We start from the raw sequence: 20,770 nt of genomic DNA, 5'->3' as shown, positions 1-20,770 counted from the left end.
GAGGCTTTTAGTACTCTAATTTTTGTTTGTTTGGATTGTTGTGACCGCATGGAATGCGTTGCCAGAGGGGTTGTGAATGCTTAGTCTGTGAATGAATTTAAGAAGTGTGACAGGTATTGTGTGAGTAATGGTTAGTGTGTCAATGTAGGGTCTCCAGCGATAATTCTTTTAACTAAATGGAGAAAATGTTATAATAATAATAATAATAATAATAATAATAATAATAATAATAATAATAATAATTCCAATTATGCAAAATTAGTTGTGCAGTGAAGTGCATTTTGCTTGTTGTATTTCGTAAGTTAAAATTTACCTATTTAGTTTTTGAGACATTCTGACTGAGTTTGTTTGTCTGAAACGAATTTGATACTTTTAAAATATCAGCATTCAAAACGGTTTGCATTTTTTTGGTTGTCTGTAGAGAAAATTAGTTCTGTATCATCTACAAAAGTATTTATTTTACTGTTTAGTTTAAGATCACAGAAGTAGTTGGTATTAATATTAAATGAAATTGGTCGTAAGATATATCCTTATGGAACATCGCAGTCTACTGTTTTGGAGCTGCGATGGCTGTTGTTTATTTTTGCAATTTGTGATCTGGCATTTAAATAATTTTTGAACCAGTTTAGGGCAGTACTGTGAAGGTCAGTAAAGAATGTTCTGTGCTAAACTTTTGCATGAATCCAAATTAATTCTTTGAAAGGAACTTGATATTGTCCAAAAATTGGATGAGTCCCATTTTTATCAATTTCTCTAATATTTCCGAAGAGACTCTTAGAAGGGAAATAGGTTTGCAATTTTTCAAGTTATTTATGTTTCCCTTCTTAAAATCCGATGGAAACATGCCTGTCATCAATGAAAAGTTAAAAATCTGCATTAGGAGTTCCATAATATACTTTTGGCATTCTTTCACAATGCTAGTGTTAATACCATCTTATCCTGAAGTTTGGGTTGATTTTAGGCTAGATATAACACTTTTGATTTCGTTTTCACAAGTGGGGAAAAGACTTATGGAGTTATCAATTCTCTTGGGAGTGCAATTCTGAGGAGTGAGTTTAGAATTTTTCAGAATCTTTCACTGACTGTAGCAAAGTGATTATTGAATTCTTCAGTTAGTCCTCTCTCTTCATTTTCTCTAATCCTGTCGATATTTTTAAATATGGGGAGGATTTCTTTGTATATATCTTTACCGATTAATTTATTCACAAACGTCCATTGTTTTTGGGAAGTTTCCTTCGAATTTTCCGAATTCATTTCTGTAGTATTCGTTTTTACTTTCTTTTAATGTATAGTGTACTAGATTTCTATAGTACTTGAAACTGTATTCATAAGATTGTACGGGTATTTTTTAAACTTTTTATACACTTAATCTCTAATTTTTATGTATTGTCTGATTTCCTGTGTAATCCAGGGCTTTGTTTATTTCATTTTGTTTATTATTTTAACTTCGAGTCTTGTATATATTGTTTTCATCTTTATCTCTTCCCAGGAGACAATGATCAAATTACTTTTCAATATTCTGGAGTGAATTGGTGTGTAGGGAATGTTTTCGGTTGTACTATCTCTGCGCTATACTTGCAAATGCAATTTAATGCCGATTGGAAAGTGATCTGCGATAGGTTGGCTCAGAACTGCTGCTTGGATTTTGTTTCCACATAACGTTCTCCCGAATACATGATCTAGGTACGTGCTTCGACCATTGAATTGAATCTTGGGGACATTAATATATTGTTCGAGTCCATGCATGGCAAGTGGATCTAGATAATCTTGAGAGGAGCCGCTGTTCCCCAGTAAAACAAAAAATCAATTCGCATCCCAATTATGAAAGCATTGTCCCTTTTGATCTCATCTAGACTGCACTCGAGTTTTTGTATGAAGGTGGACTCATAATAATAATAACGCAACCTATACACAGCCATTATATATATGTATATATTATGATGTTCTAAATATAAAGTGACATTTTAGCTGTTTCAATTTTAATCTTTGTAATGTTATTAACAGATATGGAATTTCAAATTAAGATAATTACACCTCCAGATTTGTTACAATTTCTATGTCGATAATAATTTTCAAATCCGCTTAAATGGTTCAAATTAATTTCTTTGTCTTTAACCCAGATTTTTGTTAATATTACAATGTTTAACCGATAGTTTAAATTTTCTAGTAGAAATTCAATCTGATCTAATTTATATCGAATACTTTTTATATTTATATGCAAATTAGTCAAGGTACTTCCAGTGTCTGAGGATAAAAAGTTTCTGAAATCTACTGAGTAATGACAACTCGCACATTTACGAAAATACATCACTGTTATTTTCCTCGTCTGCCATTAATGTTCGTAATTAGTTATTACTTGGCTATTCCTCTTTATAAGTTGTTGATACGTCCATATCTGTATTACTGTGTTAAGGTCTGGTCGTCTGGAATCTTTGGAGATGAGGCAGTGGTAGAAAATATTCAGAGGTGAGTGACCAAATTGGTCGTGTCGAATATGATAGAAACATTTAAGTTATTAAAATGTGATGATAACAGCTGACTACAGAAAATATAATAAAGATATAAAATAAGCGAAAAAGAACAATCGGATTACCAAGAAAGAAATGACATGATACCGGAACAGGCCACCTTGCCTTAAATTCATGTTAGGAAGAAGAAGAAGGAGAAGAAGACAAAGTGTTTTTATAGGATTATTCAGCGGAAATATTTGAGCAGTGGGCTAGTGGTGAAGAACAAGACGTTATCCCTGTAATTTAAGTAAGAATGTGGTTAACAAGGGTATGAGGACTCGATTTTTCGCTTATCGACTGGTGAAGTTTGCTTAACTTATTTGTGAGCGTTTCGTTTGTGAAAGAAATCAAGAGATGCAAGCTAGATGTAGATGTTTGGGTCCTCTGCGATGAGCCTAATGAATCAATGGCAATGCCCTTATGACGAACGTGAAGGTTATATTGCATTCTTCATGCAAAATATTGCGTTTTTGATCTGCTGTCAGCAAGATTGCACAAGATGGGTGCTGGACTTGCTCAGAGGAGATTATAAACGCACTGGCATGAAAATCTCTGAACAGTATTTGGAGCTTTTTTTTTAAAAAAATAAAACTGATTTTTCTGTGTGTCGAATTTTTACTATGGATGAGACTTGGATTCACCATTACACAGCAGAACCCAAACAGCAGTCAAAACAGTGGACAGAAACCAGTTGTTCAACTCCAAAGAAGACAATGTCGATTCCATTGACAAGGAAGGTTATAGCATCTTTTTTTGTGGGATACAAAAAGCAATTTGTTTATTAATTATCTTGAAAAGGGTAAAACAATAAACGGGGAATATTATTCCGATCTTTTAATCAGACTAATTCTTTGGCACAGATCATTGGGTTCTGTCCACTGTTTTGACTGCTGTTTGGATTCTGGTGTGCAATGGTAAATCTAATTTCATCCATAGTAATAAATCGACGCATAAAATCAGTGTTATTCTTGTTATTCGCTCCAAAAACTGTTCGGAGATTTTCATGCGAGTGCGTTTTTGATCTGCTGTGAGCAAGCACGGCACCCATCTTGTGCAAAGCTTGCTCACAGCAGATCAAAAACACAATATTTTGCATGAAGAATGCAATGCCTATAGTCATTCGTTTGTTTGCATATAGTCATTTCAAAAGAATTTCATTGTCATTTATAGTCGAGGCCGAGATATTTTCAGACCATCCTTGTACCTATATGAAATGTTCACTTAGCATCTCTGCTAAAAGCGTCTCAGTGGATATCATTCATTGCAACAAGTATAGCTAATTAACGATCCTTCATCTACTTCTGCAGCTTCTCCAACTTAAGTGGGGTGACTGTTGATAATGAGTCTCCTCCACATCCTTCTGTCTTGGGCTGTCACCCCATCCAAGTTCTTGATCCTCAACTCCTCTTCAACCAGCTCCTTCCATCTCTTTGACCGCTCACGCTTCCTCCTTCCTTGCATATCCATCTGCATGACCTTTCTTCCCACATATTCGTCCTCCCTCCTCATCACATGACCAAACCATCTCAACCTTGCCTCCTGTATCTTCGCTCCTAAGTTTGTAACTTTCACTGTTCCCATCACATAGTCATTTCTCAGACGATCGTTTCTGGTCACACCGCACATCCACCTAAGCAATCTCACCTCTGCTACTTCCATCCTGCTGATGTTATTTTTCCTCTGGGCCATAGTTTCCATAGCATACGTCATAGCTGGCCTCACTACTCCCATACATTTTGCCTTTCAGATTGATCGGCACCCTCTTATTGCATAACACTCCAGCCATCTCCCTCCAGTTCCTGCAACCCGCTTGTATCCTGCATCCCAATTACTTCTCAGCCCCTCCATCTCCTTCCACTGTTGAACCTAAGTATCTAAAGTCCCTCACCTTCCTGATGATATTTCCGTCCAGCTCCAGTTCTGTCTCCTGGCCGCCGCCCACTGTGCAACACATATACTTTGTCTTACTTCTGCTCAGTCTCATCCCTCTGTCTTCCAGTACTTTTCTCCATCTTTCCAGTTTAGTTTCCGCTTCTTCTCTTGAATCTGCACACACCAAGATGTCATCTGCATACAACATTGTCCAAGGCGCATCTTCTCTCACCTCCTCCATCACAATATTAAACAGAAACGGACTTAATGCTGACCCTTGATGCAAGCCAACTGTTACTTGAAAACTTTCTGTCTGTCCCAGACAGGTCCGAACTCTTGTCTTCACATTTCTGTACATCTCCCACACCGACCTAACATTTTTCAAGTACCTTCTTCTCCTTCAGACACCTCCAGACTTCTTACCTTGGCACTCCATCATATGCTTTCCCAGATCAATAAATGCCAGATGTAACTCCCGTTGTTTCTCTCAAAAACCTTTCCATGATCTGCCATAACCCAAAATTAGCATCTGTTGTTGATCTACCAGGCATGAAGCCAAATTGTTCCTTTGCAATCTCCACCTCCTTCCTGAATCTACCATCAAGAACACTTTCTAGGATTTTCATCGTGTGGGACATCAACTTTAGTCCTCTGTCATTTTTACATTCTTGTGCATCCCCTTTACCCTCATAGATCGGGACAAGAGTACTCTCCCTCCGTTCCTCGGGTATATTTTCCTGTTGGCAAACTTTCATGAACAGGTCCCACAGCAGGTCAATTCCATCTTCCCCAGTGCCTTCCATGCCTCCACTGGAATCCTGTCGGGGCCCACCGATTTTCCATTCCTCATCCTCTTCATGGCCTTCGTCACTTCCACTTTACTGATGTTCGGCACCATCCCCTCAGAACTTCTCCTCATTGAAACGTCCCTCAAATTATATTCTCCATCTGTTTCTTACGTCCACATCCCTCCATAATACTCTTCCTTCAGCGTCTTTGACCTGCCTCACATGTAAGACGTCCTTTGCTGCTTTATTTCTACATTTCGCTAGTTGGTAAAATTTTCTCTGTTCTCCATTTGTTTCTAATTGATCATACAGATCTTGATATGCCATGGCCTTTGCCTGAGCCACAATTCTCTTGGATTCTTGCTTTCTCTGTCTCTGTACACCTCTCTGTCCTCTTCCACACTTGACTCGTCCCACTTTGATTTACTCTTAGCTGTCACTGCCACTTGTACATTATTATTCCACCACCAACCCTCCTTCTTCTCCCTAATCTTTCCCAGATGTCTCACCAAGCCTCGATTGCACAGTTCAGGATTACTTTTGAATTATGTTTCCACTAATCTTGTACACTTTCTAGTCCATCTGAAACCCTCTCTAACACCCTCTCCCTAAAACGATTCCTCACACAGCAGGAAACGCTTCTTGTAAGCGAAACCACTTAATTGTCTTCATTCCATGGCTTCCAGAGGTTTTTATCTTGATCTTATTTTAAAGTCTGCACACAGCAGTCGGTGTTGCTGAGCCACTTGACCTGTTGGAATTACTTTACAATTTGTAACAACCTTAAGATGTTTTCTTCTAGTCAAAATGTAATCAATTTATGAACTGTTGTTATCACTCCTAAATGTTATCAAATGTTCTTCCCTCTTGTAGAAAAACGAGTTCACAATTGCCAGATCAAACGATACTGCAAAGTCCACAATCCTATCTCCTTCCTGGTTCACCATTCCCACTCCGTGGCCACCATGCACCCTTTCACAGTCTCTATTCTGTCTCCCTATGTGTTTGTTCAAGTCTCCTCCGACAATTATCATCTCATTTTCTTCCAGTTCCCTCGTTTCTTCATCTAACACGTTCCAAAACTCATCTTTCTCCTCTGCTGTACAGCCAACTTGTGGGGCATATACACATAATACGACCACCGGCTCTTCTCCAAGACCCAATTTCATTCGCATGATACCATCGTTCCTTCCACCCACTTCCACTACTTCGCCCTTCATTCTGCCACACACCACAATTCCAACACCATTTCTTCCCTCTTTATTCGCTCCGGAGTAGAACAATTTATATGTATCTCCCAGTTCCTTTGTCTTTTCTCCCTTCCACCTTGTCTCCTGCACACATGAAATGTCCAACTTCCTCTTCCTCATCATGTCTGCCACTTCTCATCCCCTTCCAGCCATGCTGCAACATCCTCTCCACCTGCTGGGCTCGCTTCTTTAACCGCACCCTCCCTTGATGCAGTAGCCCTAGTGGACTTCTCGCAGCTCTAGGGCGATGTGGCTGCGCGTCACTTAAGGGGTATGCCCTAGCTCTTATATCACTTTCTTTGACTCATATCATAGCTAGAGCTGGCAGTGAAGTTTTACGACCGGATGCCCTTCCTGACCTCAACCCTCGCCATTTATCGGGGCTTGGGACCGGCACCTATTGAGGCTAGCTTGCTTCCTTCGGTGGCTGCATAAAATGAAATGACTTAGCAAGATAGGAAAGACTCACCCCTAGCCCTCGAATACTTTAATAGCATCAGGGGGTAGGAGCAAGGAGAGGAGAAAGAAGGGGTGGAACTAGTCTACAGAATAATATAACAGATGTATATTACATGAAGTAAGGCATGGTCCAGCATCAGGCACCTCGGGTTTGCCATGCCCGTACTCACTAAAGTGAGCCCTTGAGGTCACTTAACGATCATTCATATCTCCCCGCAAAAAATCGCTTTCCGAACGAAGTCGAATAAACAGTAGAACACTGCAATATAAGTGACCTGAAATTTTATCGCTCTCAAAACAATTCAAAACCACAAAATCGCACACACATCTTCACTCCACATGCCTTATAATTCATTTTTTGGTGAATTGTATTTTGGCCAGTTGTGATTTTTCGATTGACTTTGTAGTTTATAATAACCTAAAAATAATGAATTCCTTCTATAAACATAAAGACATACATAAATATACTTGGGCAGCAAGAGGATGGAAATCAATATTAGATTACTTCATATTAAATGAAAAGACATCAAAATTTTCACTAGATGTTAGAGTTCACAGAGGATATGAAATAAGCAGTGACCACTTCCTTGTTAAAATAAAATTAAGATTACCACCTAAATGGCTACAAGTAACAAGAACAGAAAGAAAAATTGAAACATTTGTTTATAAAACTAGACTATTGAATGACACAAATGTACAATGGCTATATGAACAAAGAATTAACCAATATCTAGATAAAATAAAACAAAATGAAGAAATAGAAATAGAATGGCTTAATATAAAAACGATACTAAATGCAACAGCAAATGAAAGCTTAGGAAAGACCAAAAAATTCAATAAAAGAAAAAAACTGAATATCTGGGATGATACAATCAAAGAAATAATCAAAAAGAAAAAAGAAGCCTATCACAAATGGTTAAGCAGTAAAAGATTAGAAGATGAAATAGAATATAAAAGAATAAGAGCCATAGCTAAAAGAGAAGTCAGAAAAAGACATAGAGAATCATGGAATAAATTTGTTTCTAATTTAGAACATGATTTATATAAAATAAGACCCAATGTATATAAGATTTTGAAACACCTAAATGCAGATACCAAAGAAAACATAAAATTAAACACTGAATTGAAATTAAAAGAATTTCTAAATTACTACACAGAACTGTGGACAGACAAATATTTTAAAAAAGACAACTGGCAAACAATTAACGAAAATGAAAAGGAAATAACTGAAGAAGAATTAGAAATCAGCCTGAAAGAAACAAGAAACGGAAAATCACCTGGAGAAGATAAGCTAGGTTCAGAACTATATAAATACGCAGGAACGAGATTCAAAGGAAGACTCTTATTATTTTTAAATAAAATTTACTCAACTGGTATCCCCCCAATAGAATGGAAAAAAGCAATTGTGATTCCTATCTTTAAGAAAGGTAATAGAGATGACCCTAAAAACTATAGAGGTATCAGTATACTAAATTCATGTTACAAAATATACAGCAGAATCTTAAATAACAAACTAATGAAATATTCCGAAAACTTTATTCCAGAGGTACAAAATGGATTTAGAAAAGGACGATCATATATAGACCAAGCCTCCTGCCTAAAATTAATAATAGAGAAAAGAAGAGAATATAATTTAGAAACACATTTTGCATTTATTGACTTTGAAAAAGCATTTGACAAAGTTAAAAGAAACATATTATTTAACATATTAAAAGAAAGACAAATACCAAACAATATCCTAAAAGCTGTCACAAGTATATATGAAAATAATCAAATACAAATAAGATTAAATCATGAGCTATCATATACAAGAGAGATAAACCAAGGGTTTCGACAGGGATGTCCCCTCTCAGCAACTCTTTTTAATATCTACTTAAATGAAATAATAATAAAATGGAGTAAAAATTTACATCAAGGAATTAAACTTTCACCTACAGTTAACTTAAATACTCTCCTCTTTGCAGACAACCAAATAATAATTACAAATTCTGAAGATAACTTACAGAAAGCTATTTTAAATCTAAATGAGATATCCAGATTGTGGTATGATAATATCAACGGAAAAATCAAAAACTATGGCCTTTAAAGGACAAGATCCAGCAAGAACTAAAATAATATTAGATAACAAATCTTAGAACAGGTGAATTCATTTAACTACCTAGGATGTACGATCACATATGAAAATGAAAAAGATATAAACGTAAAAATTGCAAAATATTTAAAAATAACAGGAGTAATTAACTCTATATTTAAACCAAACCTAGTTCAAAAACAAACCAGACTAAAAGTATACAATACATTAGTCCTACCGGTCTTAATGTATGGAAGCGAAATCTGGACAATAAAACAAAAAGACAAACAAAGATTAACAACAGCAGAAATGAAGTTTATGAGAAAAACTGCAAAGTATACCCTATTTGATCACAAAAGAAACGAGGAAATTATGAAAGAATTAAACCAAGAACCAGTAATAGAAAAAATTAAAAAATATAAACATAAATGGATGGAACACGTTCAAAGAATGAAAACAGAAAGATTACCAAAACAAGCCTTAAAGTACAAGCCATTAGGAAAAAGAAAACCAGGACGTCCTCTTAAAAGATTCAACCATGACTTCTAAGGCCGGAACAGGCCATACTAGGCCTAAATCCTTGATACGTACGATGATGATGATGATGTGATTTTTCGATGAATTGTTGTTTTTCGGTCAATTCCGTTTTGATGAATTGTGTTTTCAATTAACTATTGTTGGATGAAATGATTTTCGATTATTTGTTTATTCGATGAATTGTTTTTTCAATAAATTGCCTTTTGGTAAATTGTATTCCGGTAAACTGTTTTCGGTGAACTCTCCTCACGCCGCAGATAACGCTTTATCTGTACGGAACAAATTTTGTTCTACCAAATTTTATCATAATTACACTAGACTAAAATTAAAACTTTAATATACATCTTCACTGTAAAATTTCATTAAATCTTATCCAGGCAGAATGGAATTACTAATAACATTTCGAAACCTCTTTACTACTTCTTGTACAGATGACTTCTGCAAATTATGCTATGTCAAGGAGTTGTAATACATAATTTTGATCCATTGTTTCTTTGTAGAGCCTGCATATTACAGTCGGTATAAATGAAGTATTTAATTATCAAGTCCAGGGTGGGAATCCCATGTACAACAAGCACAATTATTATCAGTCCTCTTCAACTGAAGGTAGTTAGCAGGCCTAATGCGGAGATGGCTGGGTGTTTCATCTAAATTCCATAAACACAAAATAATATGGACATGAAACAGTTATCGGACATGAAAGACAATAAGAAACCATATTATCATCGAGTCTGTTCATTGTTTAGATTATATTTGGTCTTTCAAACATAATTAAAATGAAATATATATTGATCTTTAATTGACCATGATTTATAAACATCTAATACCAACAAATTTCGCCGACGGGGCTGTCTGGCTACTTCAGGGCTTATAACGGTAACAGAAAAAGTTAGTGACCAGTACAGAGAAAATGGAGTAACACTATCGTATAAATTAAACATTAAAACAGAACGCGTAGCATTACACGCATGGAGCGTGTTGTGTTAGTCTTATGAGAGCAGGTTCTGTAGTTTTGAGCAAAATTAAATTCTGGCAGTCTGAGCGATCTTAGTAATGTTTTCCATATGTTAGTTATTATCATTCCCTGGTTTCTGGTAAGATTTTCTCCAGAACGGAGGACTACAACGGTTTCCTTGAAATTTCTACAACGAAAATCTTCTTCTAGGTAAGGCATGGAGCTGCTATCCCAATCAAAGGTATTGTTAGTGCTCGCGAAATGATGGGCTAGACCAGACCTAAGTTGTCTGTTCTGTTGTTATTAACATCTCTTATATGTTCTTTTTTTACCGATTTCGGGGCTTCTTGACGTCTGTCTTATATAGTTTAGACCACAAGCACATGGGATGTACACTCCAGCGTGTTTGAAAAAAGGATTAATGTCTTTTGGCGATCTTAAAACGTGACGAACAGTCTTGACTGGTTTGAACGTCACTCTTATGTTGATAGGTTTAAAAAGTTTTGCGATCTTCTCGGACACTGTACCTGCATAAGGAATAACTATGGATGAACTATAATGAGTGATGGTAGGTTGTTGTTGTTGGGGGGGGGGGGGTTCTATGAATAATCTTGTCGATTTCATTCTTTGGATAGCCATTTTTTATTAATGTCTCTTATATATGAGTAATTTCATCATAGAGTTATTTTTCTTCTAAGATGATGTCCGTAGCTCTATTTTTGAGCATATGCATTTTGCTGAGCTTCAGGTAAATATGGCGAGTTGATTTGAAATGAAGGTGTCATCCGGTGTGTGTTGGTTTCCAGTAGACTGTTAGTTTGATATGTCCATCTGCTAGTTTCTTGATAAGGGTATCCAAAAATGGTAGTCGATTATCTTTTTCCAGTTCCAAAGTGAATTGTATTTTTTGATGAAAAGAATTAATTTTGGTTGAAAAGTCCAAAAGAGCCGTTTTTGTGTCCCTCCATATTATGAAGATATCATCTACATACCTCCACCACACTAAAGGTTTTGGGTCTGATTTTGAGAGAATGTTTCTAGCTTTTCCATGAATAGATCTTCACAGGATGGCAAAAGGGACTGCCCATAGTTAAGCCATTTAGTTGCTCATATATAGTTTCATTCCATTTAAATTAATTAGATTTAAGGCAGTGACGAAAAAGGTGAATATATTCAGGGAAGAGATTGTATAGGACACTAATAACTTCTTCTACTGGGATGTTGGTAAATAAAGATACCAAGTCCGAGATAGTGAGAATGTCTGTCTTTAAGATTGAGATGCTTTTCAATTTTTCAATAAAGTGCTTTGAATTTTTAATGTAAACCATATTGTTCGATAATTATTATCTATTAAAGTATCATTGCTATGTCACCGATCATTAGGTTGAGGCGGAATAGCATTAATCCTTACAATATTCGTACTATCACCACTACTACTAAATAATAATAATACATCAGTAGTAGAGGTAATAATACATCAGCACTAATAACCAAATAGGGGTAGGATAAATGGTGGGGGATGTGACACAGGAAATGTGACATCATTGATTGATCAGATAAGTGTGGTCGTGACAAATGACGTCAGATGTAGTGACGTCATTTGTTAATAAGCGACATCATTTGTTAGGTGTAAATAAGTGATGTCATTGAGTTGAAGTGGAAAGGGGAAGTTTTGTAGTCGGAAGATGTGACTTCCTGTGTCATGGATGGAAGATTTTTGAGTGTGTTTTTTGTTTTTGTTTGTTTTCAGTGATGGGTAATGGTTTTAGTATGGAATTCACATTGTATCTTTGGTTCGCTGAATGGGATTGTGGGTAATGATCACAGCATGGAATTCTGAGTGATTGTTAGAGTATGGAATGTTAGGAATTTCCCTGGGGGATTTATTCATCATTGACATCACGTTGTGTCTTTGGTTAGCGTGGGGAATTGTGGGTAATGGTTTTAATATGGAATTCTGGGATTTGGTCTTTTGCCCCACTTTTTGATGACTTCAAGTTTTGTATATGTCTGGCATTGCGGATAATGGTTTTAGTATGGAAGTCTGGGCGATGTTTAAAGTATGGAATGTTGGAATTTCCCAGGCGGGGAGACCATCCATCATTGGCATCACACATTGTGTCTTTGGTTCAAGTGTGGAATTATAGGTAATGGTCAGAGCATCAAATTGTGGGATGTGGGTGTATTTTTCACAGATGCAAGATATACTTTTTGTTTGCATGTGGCATTATTGGTAATGATTAGAGCTTGGAATTCTCATAGGATATTTGGTCAAGTGTTGGGGTCTTTGGATTGATTATGGAATTTTGGGAGAATATTTGTCTTATACCAGTAGACATTTTCAAAAATAATTAGCTCCTGGATATCAGTGGCGTTCTCCTCACCACCATCAAACACACACACACCTTTTTTTCTTTCATGTTCAAAGTTTCTAAAATAATTAATTACTGGAATCTGTTTTATTGCTTCTATGGCACGTTTAAGATTTTTTCAAAAAATTAATTACTTTTCTAATTAAATGTTAACTTTATTAAAAATTCTAAGCAGAATAAATATTCTTAAATATGAAGAACACATCAATCACACCTTAATTGTTCGTTTAAGTTTACAAATACACATTTATTTGACTGAAGTATTATTTACAAATATATTCACAATGAAAAATTCAATAATGTAATTACCTAGATATATTTCACAAGATTTGTCTCTTTTGCTATTTACCTCAAGAAAGAAAAATTTAGCTCAGTGGATGTGGCGTTTGCCAACCACGGCGCTTGGCCGCAAGAAGGAAGACTTGGTTTCGAGTCTAGTCGGCGACTAGAGGAAATTTTTCTAAGCCTTTATTCGACCGGTTCCCGAGTTAGTCGATCTCTGGCACGGGCAAGCAGGTTTTTCCTCCCGGAAACTCGGATTTTTCGTCCTGTAAACTCAAGAAAATCGACCGTAGAACCCACATTATTTCAGACATTAAATATATTGTGTTAGGGACCACGAGATGGCGGCACATTTGAGCCGTCTCTCTTCACTGAGTACCACTTAATTAGTGATAGCCTTGGCCCATCTATCTCTGATTGGTACCAGTGGAGATTGAATTGCCCACTCAATCTCCAAAAGTCAGATAGGGCTAAATGGCCTCGCCCACTCTCCGTATACGGGAATAAAAAGGCGTTAGCTGATTTTTTTTTTTTAGAAAAATTTCAAAGGGTTTTTTTTGCTCATTTTTTTTATTTTGCACAATACAGTACAGTACACCACAACACACACAAACAAGGTGATTTGCAGCCTGAAAGAACAAGTTACAGTAAATAAACTGAAAATGCAGTTGATTCTTGTTTTTTATAGTTTTCTGACCGTTTCCTTAATCTTGCAACATTCACACTGTGGCTCATGACTCTTTTCCCACATTTGTGAATGTTTTCTACTCAATGATGTCAGGTGAAGTAAAGTCACCCTATCCTCTTCTGTTTATTTCACACTGTAGGGTGACAGATTGAACTACTATGACTTGATAATTTGCTGTCGTAATTTTTTTTTCGCATTCATAACTAAACAGAACTTAATTTTTTCAACTTAACATGCACCTGAAAGTACGGTTACCATATTTCTTGAAAACAATATGTGACATCAATGTTGATCATAAAAAATTTCTAAAGAAAAATAAAATGTTTATCTTCAAAAAAATATTTATCCATTTTAATTGTACCATTCATATTTTCATTAATTTTTTTTTATTTTTATCAGTTCAGAGTAATCCAAGGATGCACATCTAAACTCACTTTTATTTGAAGGAGACGGTTAGTCTTTTCAGTTAAAAGTTAAATTCGATCAGTAGACGAAACATTGATCATCAGAGAAAAAAACACTTTCAACTGGTGCTGTTGATCATGGCAAGCAAGAAATTCATCAGCATTTCAAAGTTTTGACATTCACAGCCATATTGTTTTCATCATTTGGAATACTGCAACCCAAAAATTTGCATCACTCGATGCAGGCTTTTGATATACTTATATATATATATATATTTTGCAATCTGATTGCTTGTTTTTCTTTATTTTACTTTTAAATCTTGCAGTAGAATTTTTATAACTGAAACCTCAGCAAAGAGATTGTCTATTTCAACAACTGATTTTTAGGAAGTATAGAGATATAGAATTAAGAAATTCTGAGGGTGCATCAACATATGGCCACTCAAAATCCCGACTTCATTGTATTCATGAAAACTGTTCTTTAGCTTTGAGCCTGATTTCCCACATTTCTTAATAAGCAATACATTTCTCATAAAAATTCAAAATATGCTTTTCAAAATCTACATTTTGTCTAATTCATTGACATACACAAATTGCTTTTGCTTGCAAAACTGTGGGGATGAACTCGTTGTCCCTTCTGGCTATTAATTTTACCTTCGATTCCTTGTTTTTTGCAAGGCTACATCTGTAGCTGAAATTTTAATTTTTTTTTCAAAATGTCACTTTTCTTTAGCATTAGTAAGTTTAACTTACTAATGCCAGGGGAAATGAAATAAACAAGGGTTTCGATTCTGCATTAGCATTTTCTAATTAGAAACTTCTTTTGTCAGCACAAATAAATAGTTATTATTATTATACATTAGAATTTTTCTAAAATAATTAATTACAGGATATCTGTTTTCCCCAATGTTTTTCCATTCCTGGATTAATTTCACTGTAGTGATATATATGTATTTTTTTACATTTACGATTTCTTGTATTATGATGAATTATAATCTGTGTTAATGATTATGCTTACAGATTTCTTTGTCACCGAATTTACACTTATTTTACAGATCTTTGTATAGATGAAATTTTCTAGATCTTAAAAGTACATTACTTTTCCCTAAAAAAATTTTAACTTTTTAACATTTCAATAATTAAACAGAATTGCATTAAAGTATAAAGTTATGCATTATATACATAACTTTATACTTTATTTGATGTATAAGATTTATACATCAACTTCTAAACCGAATAACTGAGAAAAAATTTCATTGTGAAAAAACTCCAACAATACAAATCTTGGTATATTTAAGTTTACAAATGCATATTTTTTCCCTGAGTAAATTGAATAACTGCTGTGATAGATATGGTATGAAGGTCAGCAATAAAAAGACAAGGACAATGAAAATAGGCAGAATCGTTGAAAATGTCAACTGCATTCAATGGAGAACCTATGGAACAAGTAAAACATTTCAGCTACTTAGGCACGATTTTTAATGAAGGTGGTAAATTAAATATGGAAATAGACAACAGAATCAACAAAGCTGGTATGGTGGGAAGTCAATTGAATAAATTTATATGGAATAAGAGAGAAATTAGCCAAAACACTAAATTAGCTGTATGCAAGACAGTGTTCAAACCAGTTTTAACTTATGGATCTGAGAGCTGGGTAAGAAGTAAAACACTTGACCAAAGACTAGAGACCGCAGATATGAGAGTCCTGAGAAAGATTAGAGGCATGAACAGATGGCATAAATGACAATATCATATTAAAAACGAGGATATTAGGAAAGAACATGACATTGTCAGCATCCAAGAATGCGTTAGCAGAGCTAATCTCAGATGGTGTGGTCACTTAAACAGAATGGGTGAGCAGGGATTAGCAAAACAAGTGTTCTCTGCCAAGTTGGCAGGAAAACGACCCCAGAGGAGACCAAAATATAGGTGGATTGATACGGTACAAAGTGCCTTAGACGATCGAAATACAAGATCTGATAATGTCGGAGTCTTGATGAGTAACAGACTATTTTGGAGGAAAATTGTAGATAGGAAGTTAGTAATGATTTAAATTTTTCATGTAGTACTATCATATCCAGTACAGCCCTTGAGGGCACATGGCAAGAATTTGATGATGATATTTTATTTTGCTCGAATATTATTTACAAGTATATTCACAAAGAAAAATTCGAACATGCAATTACCTAGAAATATTTCACAAGATTTGTATCTTTTGCTATTTTCCTGGAGAAAGAAAAATTTCAAAGGATTTTGGGTTTGCTCATTTTTTTTCTTTACAGATAATCAGAGGTCATCAGTTTGAGATAAGTGACATCACTAACAGATATCTGCAAACGGGGAGGTCACTCCTCTCCCTTGACTGATCAGACATCTTCTGAAGGAGACGGGGTTGAGGAGGTCATTGTAGGGAAGACAGCAGTCACCCTCTCAATTACCCTGTCACCCTCTACCACGTAATGCTAATTTTTCCATCCCAACAATTTTCGGAAATGTGAGTGACAGAGACAGATCTAGTCAGTTGCTCTTAATATTATTATTACGGGCGACTCCAAAGAGTCCTTAGACTCATCGAGTGAGACCCTATACATCATGTCCATCACAACTATTTGACATTCACACAACATCTATCCTACTTTGCCTTGAACTCGTTCACTGTCACAATACCCACAACACCGTCAGGTAGCTTATTCCACTCATTCATCACCTAAAAGTAAAAAACCCAGCTCTAACACCCTTACTAACCACACTCTTGCCCAGCTTCCATGGATGTCCTCCCACCACCAGTCATGTTCTCAAAAATATCCTCTGAATTAATCCTACAGAAACCTTCCAGCAATTTGAATGTCTCAATCATATCTCCCCTTTTCCGCCTATCAACCAATTTCTGCAACCACAAATCTTCAACCTGTTTTCATAAGGTTCATTCCATAGACCTGCTATCATCTTGGTCACTCGCCTCTGGATGAAAGGAAATGGCTAATTTCCTTTCATAATCCGTTTTTGCTTTTCTCACCCCACTCGTTACCCTTCTGGCCTGCGCTTTATACCGTTCATGTGCCTGCAGGTCATCTTTCTCCTTAAATTCCTTCCACAGTTGTTTCTTTTTTTGCAACTCAAGTTTAATGGTGTTATTCATCCATTTAACCCCTACTTGATTTACTATTCGGACTGTAGGTATACAGTCAGCCATAATCTCCTGCAAATGCTCGTTGACCACATCCCATGCCCTATCTACATCCAGCCCTTGCAATTTTACATGCCATGGCACTGAACCAAGCAATCTCCTAAGAAAATTTCACACATTTAGCCACCTCGCAAGTCAAGATCCTACCTCAAAAACACTGTTTCAGCAAGTAATATTAGTAATTCTCAATAGTATTTTCAAAAATAAAGAGAAGGTACATTTTCTTTTCTTTTCACACAGTTGTACATGATAAAAGTTTAAAATCATATGACTGATGGAAGAAATCTATTTCAAAACTTTATGACCGTACTATTCTATAAGCAGAACAAAAAATAGAGCTAGCAAATAATATAATTGTGGGTGTTTTAATGGATAAAATACAAAATGAATAAAATAGTGACAATTTTGTTACTATATTAGATGTATCCAACAGATTACAATAGAAACATCCAAAAGAAGTTGAGTTTGCAGACAAATCTTGTGAAATTTGTCAAGGGCACAGTCATGCCAACCTTCAAATATTTCAAGAAACTGTCAACTTTTTGGAAAAGAAATTCAGCTACAGAAGTAGGTTGAAAGCACAAGAAATCGAATGTTAAATTAATATCCAGAATTTTAAGAGAAGATTCAACATGAAAAGTAGAGTATCAGACCTGATGTTCAGTTGAAATAATAACAACAATAAATAATTTAGTTGATTCATGTTGTATAAAAATACTTACCATAATAAGGATAAATAATATAGAAAACCCATACGAGCCACAGAGATATGCTTTTCCATACGTCACAAAGTAAGATAAAACCACATTAATCACATCTACCAACATCCGAAAACATGTCCATGAATAATCTGCGCGAAAGTTACATTTTTGAAGAAATGGTCAGGGTGAACAGTACTATAATGAATAACACTCTAGTGCGTTATCAGTTTACTGCAATTCTTACATATATTGCAGCTATCGTATTGTGTTGTGCTGTTTTATGTCAGGTAAATTAAAATAATGGGTGAACCCCAAAAGCCTTTGAAAATTTTTTTTCAGGAAAACAGCATGAGACAAAACTCTTCACATAGCTGATGGAAGCCTATTATTATTTTAGAAGATACATATGTTGTGTTGTGGTTATTGAGAAGCACATGGGAGAGGTTGTGCCTCCAGTGGAGTGATATCCTAGTATACTTGCAAAAAAGAGAACAGTATAAATTGGACATTGGAGGCTATTATATATTATCAAATCCAAGATGGTGAACTAATGATAGATGAAACAAGAAATGGTATAAGTACATTTTTCTCTATTACCTGCAAAGAAGCTGAACAATTTTCACTAAAAATGTATGACATCGATAATCATTTTACTATTTTTGGAAACTGAATTACCAGCTATTCATATCATGCAAAGAATTATCGTAACCCATTTAATTTCATCAATGATTAAATTAGACTTTCAAGACTTTATTCAATTCGATAAAGATTCTTTATTTTGGGACAATTACAAACATATGAAGACCGCTTGTGTATATCTGGTGACAAAAAAGAATATGAGAATTGATAAACAGGTATGGTGTCATTTCCAGTCTAATGCCATATCAAATGCACGGAGCTGTTCTTCCTATGTTGTCCTCTCTTAAGACTCTTTTACGTGAGCAGTTCTGTTGTAATGTAACCAAGAAACAGGGAGTAATGAATATTTTCATTATTGAATTCATTGGAAAATGTTGAGAGTAAACTAAATCAGATTGAAACAAAAATATACAAGCATGTCAAAAGCCTGCATCGAGTGATGCAAATTTTTCAGTTGCAGTATTCCAAATGATGAAAACAATGTGGCTGTGAATGTGAATAAATTCTAGCAAGTCTGCCATCGATTTCCTTCAAGCAATTACCCTTGCTGAATTCAATTCGCACCTCGCTTTCCTTGTTTAAAGTAATGAGTGTTGAAAATTATAAAAACAAATCGAGTTAAAGTGAGACTGTATTCAATGGGATTCAACTGAATATTTACAGCTGCAATTGTCGCACTTTATATTTGCTTAGTACGTGCACTTCAGGTTGAAAATATGATATATGAGGTGATCAAAGGTCTTCTAATTTGCATTTCTGTACCACTGCTGAAATTCCTTGTGTTAGAGCTTAAGTTCAAAATTTTCTCCTATGTATTTGAAGCTGTCATTGCCAAAGTACCAGTAAGGAAAATATCATTTCCCCACATGGCTTACCAGGTTTTGGGAAGGTTTCGCAGATTTGTTCGCAGTAAATCGATACTGTATTGGTCTGCTTTGTGGACCTGGAATAGTCGTAATAAGAATTTTGCATCCACACATGATTACGTCTGGTAGTAACTGTTGAGTGTACAGTTATGAAGAATGAAAATAAGAATCGATATAATCTGCATCGTGAACTATACATAAGGTGTTTTCGAATAAACAAAGGCATCATAGGGGCGATTATAGCAACCAAGAAATAAAATCAATCATACATATATCCAAAAGAAAGACTTTTTCTAAAAAATCACAAGTTCACATCACTTGAAATTATACTAAACAAAGAATGGGTTTAAATTCATCACATATACTTTCACAATAATAATAGTTGTCTCTGTTTTTGTTCTTTTGATCGTTCTTCTGCAGATGCCAAAACAACGATTTTCTGTATGTAAATGTCCAGTGTGTACACAGCTTGCATGTATGAATAGTCGTTCTATGGAAAATCATCGAGTATTCTTTGCATCGTATTAGCAAATTGCATGTTATAGGTTTTTGATTCTGAAAATATGATCCGAATAAAATATAGATTATAATCAGGTCATCTCATCAAGTTAACTGTACTAATAGATGCTTTGGTCTGATTGCCAACATATATCCAAACATTCGTGGAATGCTACATGTTTATCGAAGATGAGTAAGCATTTCAGGCAAAAGGGGTACATAGGAAAATATTCCACCAAATGAAACAATAATATCGTAGTAATGTTGCAAACATAAGACTCTTTCCTTTCTCTCAAATGAGAACATGTCTAAGCAATTTAAAAATTGTTTTCAGCTGAAGAAATTATGATTTGATACTCGTTATATTAAAATCTTCAAAATGACATTAATGTCTTTTACAAACCATCCCATCGAGTAGCATTTGCTCTCTTACATAACTACTGTGCCTTTTCTTTTGGTATTTAGAAAAATTCACCAAAACAATATTGCAAGTTTTTCGAAAAAATAGTTCATCGAATAAACCATAAATCGAACTAGTTCATCGAATAACTAGGTAATCGAAAAGCAATTATTCGAAAAAACAATTCATTAAAAAATCACAACTGATCGAAACCACAACTCATTGACTTGCCATTCACCGAAAAATGAATTATAAGATGTGAAATTTATTAATAAGAACTGCAGTTTTATC

Source organism: Typopeltis vanoorti, chromosome 14 (genome assembly GCF_054136105.1).
Source record: "Typopeltis vanoorti isolate ZY-2024b chromosome 14, IOZ_Tvanoo_1.0, whole genome shotgun sequence".
Taxonomy (NCBI): domain Eukaryota; kingdom Metazoa; phylum Arthropoda; class Arachnida; order Uropygi; family Thelyphonidae; genus Typopeltis; species Typopeltis vanoorti.
The sequence above is the reverse complement of the archived record's forward strand: the minus strand, read 5'-3'. Positions refer to the sequence as shown.